Here is a 5,000-nt window from a genome sequence, read left to right on the forward strand (position 1 = left end):
CCCAAAGGCTCGCCTGGCTCACACACAGCGTTTGCGGGCCCCAGCCTGCCCAAGTAGGGCAGGCAGGAGTCACTCTCCTGAGGCAAGCATGCACCCAGGCAGAGGAGAGTCCCCACACGCGTCCAAATTCGGACGGACAGGACCCCCACGCACACCATGTAAACACACCCTTTTGGCACGGACTTCACACAACACAAACCACCACAAGGAGGGGCCTCGCTTTGTCGTGTATGCTACCCCCGTTTGGCAACCTGACGGTGCTGAAAGCTCACAAAACACAGGGCTTCCCACAAGGCCAGCCACTTTGAGGCAGCTGTAAGCGCACCACACACACCCTACGTGGGGTGGGGAGGGAAGGAGCAGGGGTCGACCCCACATGCCTGCAAACCTCTAGAGCGGCCTTACAATGCTCGCTACTCTATGGACCGGCAACGGCAATTGAAACCAACCCTAAAATTCTTGCACAGTTGGCAGCCTTCCTTGGCACAAGACCAAACAGCGCAGCGAACCCGTGCAGCACCAACCCAAGGGGACAGCCTTCCCCACACACTCTGGAGGAGAAGAGGCTCCCTCGGGCTGAGTCACACAGCTCAAGATACTCGCTCATTCACGGAAAACTTGGGAAACAAAACCTGCTGACACACACCACTTATGCATCGCATGAAGATTGCCATTGTCCATACACTTGTGCAGGTGCGATGGAAATATTTTCTCGTTTTGGTGTATGCTATATTTTTACAGACAGCTACCGACAAACGGTAGAAATTAGCGGGGATAGGCCTCAGACATTACCCAAAGCTCCGGGAACGTGAGCGACGCAAGACGAATGGGCATTTTAAAGCAGATCTATGGCAGTTACTGACAGTGCCTGGCGTGGGTTACTTGTCTCCGTTGTCGAGAGGGGAAGACGACCCATGTATATGTAAAGGGCGATTTTTTTAGCAACCGTTAAGGCTGTTTTTCCCCTTCACTTGTATCGAGAGGGAAGCAAAGAACATGTATGGCGTGTACGTTTTTTTACGAATTTTCATTAGCAATCTAACGACATGAATTGCGAAGACGTTTTTTGAACAATTGTATTCCTTTCCCAAAACATCGAGTGTTAGTGTATAAAACCGCTAGAGAAAATAAATTGGCAGGCGAAACTTAAAAAGGAGAGACCCATGAACAGCATGGCCAGGCGGCTCACCTCGACGTTTTTCCCCCGAGCAAAGTCCGCCGAGACCCCCTGTATCCCACGGGGATGTACTGGCGTGCACTTAAAGGTTGATGCCGCTCTGTTACTTGGGAAACGAACCACAAGCCAAATCCAGCTAATTTGTGAATGACTTAGCTCTCCTGCTTTCTCGAGAACGTGCTTTTTTCGTCGGATGAAACTTCCACAGGCTTTTCCAGCAGATTTGCACCTGCACTCAAAAAAGTCAAAATTTTTACACATAGACCCCATCAAACGGGAGAAATTGGCCCGGATTGCTCTCATGTGCGTTACGGGGCATCGTTTCTCTCGCGCCGAATTCTCTCGAGCTGGGAAATCGCTCATTTTTGCGTCGCCAAATATCGTACGAACGCCGTGAAACTTCCACAGGCTTTTTCAGCAGATTTGCACCTGCACTCAAAAAAGTCAAAATTTTTACACATAGACCCCATCAAACGGGAGAAATTGGCCCGGATTGCTCTCATGTGCGTTACGGGGCATCGTTTCTCTCGCGCCGAATTCCATCGAGCTGGGAAATCGCTCATTTTTGCGTCGCCAAATATCGTACGAACGCCGTGAAACTTCCACAGGCTTTTTCAGCAGATTTGCACCTGCACTCAAAAAAGTCAAAATTTTTACACATAGACCCCATCAAACGGGAGAAATTGGCCCGGATTGCTCTCATGTGCGTTACGGGGCATCGTTTCTCTCGCGCCGAATTCTCTCGAGCTGGGAAATCGCTCATTTTTGCGTCGCCAAATATCGTACGAACGCCGTGAAACTTCCACAGGCTTTTTCAGCAGATTTGCACGTGCACTCAAAAAAGTCAAAATTTTTACACATAGACCCCATCAAACGGGAGAAATTGGCCCGGATTGCTCTCATGTGCGTTACGGGGCATCGTTTCTGTCGCGCCGAATTCCATCGAGCTGGGAAATCGCTCATTTTTGCGTCGCCAAATATCGTACGAACGCCGTGAAACTTCCACAGGCTTTTTCAGCAGATTTGCACGTGCACTCAAAAAAGTCAAAATTTGTACACATAGACCCCATCAAACGGGAGAAATTGGCCCGGATTGCTCTCATGTGCGTTACGGGGCATCGTTTCTCTCGCGCCGAATTCTCTCGAGCTGGGAAATCGCTCATTTTTGCGTCGCCAAATATCGTACGAACGCCGTGAAACTTCCACAGGCTTTTTCAGCAGATTTGCACCTGCACTCAAAAAAGTCAAAATTTTTACACATAGACCCCATCAAACGGGAGAAATTGGCCCGGATTGCTCTCATGTGCGTTACGGGGCATCGTTTCTGTCGCGCCGAATTCCATCGAGCTGGGAAATCGCTCATTTTTGCGTCGCCAAATATCGTACGAACGCCGTGAAACTTCCACAGGCTTTTCCAGCAGATTTGCACGTGCACTCAAAAAAGTCAAAATTTTTACACATAGACCCCATCAAACGGGAGAAATTGGCCCGGATTGCTCTCATGTGCGTTACGGGGCATCGTTTCTCTCGCGCCGAATTCTCTCGAGCTGGGAAATCGCTCATTTTTGCGTCGCCAAATATCGTACGAACGCCGTGAAACTTCCACAGGCTTTTTCAGCAGATTTGCACGTGCACTCAAAAAAGTCAAAATTTTTACACATAGACCCCATCAAACGGGAGAAATTGGCCGGGATTGCTCTCATGTGCGTTAAGGGGCATCGTTTCTCTCGCTCCGAATTCCATCGAGCTGGGAAATCGCTCATTTTTGCGTCGCCAAATATCGTACGAACGCCGTGAAACTTCCACAGGCTTTTTCAGCAGATTTGCACGTGCACTCAAAAAAGTCAAAATTTTTACACATAGACCCCATCAAACGGGAGAAATTGGCCGGGATTGCTCTCATGTGCGTTACGGGGCATCGTTTCTCTCGCGCCGAATTCCATCGAGCTGGGAAATCGCTCATTTTTGCGTCGCCAAATATCGTACGAACGCCGTGAAACTTCCACAGGCTTTTTCAGCAGATTTGCACGTGCACTCAAAAAAGTCAAAATTTTTACACATAGACCCCATCAAACGGGAGAAATTGGCCGGGATTGCTCTCATGTGCGTTACGGGGCATCGTTTCTCTCGCGCCGAATTCCATCGAGCTGGGAAATCGCTCATTTTTGCGTCGCCAAATATCGTACGAACGCCGTGAAACTTCCACAGGCTTTTCCAGCAGATTGGCACGTGCACTCAAAAAAGTCAAAATTTGTACACATAGACCCCATCAAACGGGAGAAATTGGCCGGGATTGCTCTCATGTGCGTTACGGGGCATCGTTTCTCTCGCTCCGAATTCCATCGAGCTGGGAAATCGCTCATTTTTGCGTCGCCAAATATCGTACGAACGCCGTGAAACTTCCACAGGCTTTTCCAGCAGATTTGCACCTGCACTCAAAAAAGTCAAAATTTTTACACATAGACCCCATCAAACGGGAGAAATTGGCCCGGATTGCTCTCATGTGCGTTACGGGGCATCGTTTCTCTCGCTCCGAATTCCATCGAGCTGGGAAATCGCTCATTTTTGCGTCGCCAAATATCGTACGAACGCCGTGAAACTTCCACAGGCTTTTCCAGCAGATTTGCACCTGCACTCAAAAAAGTCAAAATTTTTACACATAGACCCCATCAAACGGGAGAAATTGGCCCGGATTGCTCTCATGTGCGTTACGGGGCATCGTTTCTCTCGCGCCGAATTCTCTCGAGCTGGGAAATCGCTCATTTTTGCGTCGCCAAATATCGTACGAACGCCGTGAAACTTCCACAGGCTTTTTCAGCAGATTTGCACCTGCACTCAAAAAAGTCAAAATTTTTACACATAGACCCCATCAAACGGGAGAAATTGGCCCGGATTGCTCTCATGTGCGTTACGGGGCATCGTTTCTCTCGCGCCGAATTCCATCGAGCTGGGAAATCGCTCATTTTTGCGTCGCCAAATATCGTACGAACGCCGTGAAACTTCCACAGGCTTTTTCAGCAGATTTGCACGTGCACTCAAAAAAGTCAAAATTTTTACACATAGACCCCATCAAACGGGAGAAATTGGCCCGGATTGCTCTCATGTGCGTTACGGGGCATCGTTTCTCTCGCGCCGAATTCTCTCGAGCTGGGAAATCGCTCATTTTTGCGTCGCCAAATATCGTACGAACGCCGTGAAACTTCCACAGGCTTTTTCAGCAGATTTGCACGTGCACTCAAAAAAGTCAAAATTTGTACACATAGACCCCATCAAACGGGAGAAATTGGCCGGGATTGCTCTCATGTGCGTTACGGGGCATCGTTTCTCTCGCTCCGAATTCCATCGAGCTGGGAAATCGCTCATTTTTGCGTCGCCAAATATCGTACGAACGCCGTGAAACTTCCACAGGCTTTTTCAGCAGATTTGCACGTGCACTCAAAAAAGTCAAAATTTTTACACATAGACCCCATCAAACGGGAGAAATTGGCCGGGATTGCTCTCATGTGCGTTACGGGGCATCGTTTCTCTCGCGCCGAATTCCATCGAGCTGGGAAATCGCTCATTTTTGCGTCGCCAAATATCGTACGAACGCCGTGAAACTTCCACAGGCTTTTCCAGCAGATTTGCACGTGCACTCAAAAAAGTCAAAATTTTTACACATAGACCCCATCAAACGGGAGAAATTGGCCCGGATTGCTCTCATGTGCGTTACGGGGCATCGTTTCTCTCGCGCCGAATTCTCTCGAGCTGGGAAATCGCTCATTTTTGCGTCGCCAAATATCGTACGAACGCCGTGAAACTTCCACAGGCTTTTTCAGCAGAT

Source organism: Lampetra planeri, chromosome 4 (genome assembly GCF_965212315.1).
Source record: "Lampetra planeri chromosome 4, kcLamPlan1.2.h2, whole genome shotgun sequence".
NCBI classification, from domain to species: Eukaryota; Metazoa; Chordata; class Hyperoartia; order Petromyzontiformes; family Petromyzontidae; genus Lampetra; species Lampetra planeri.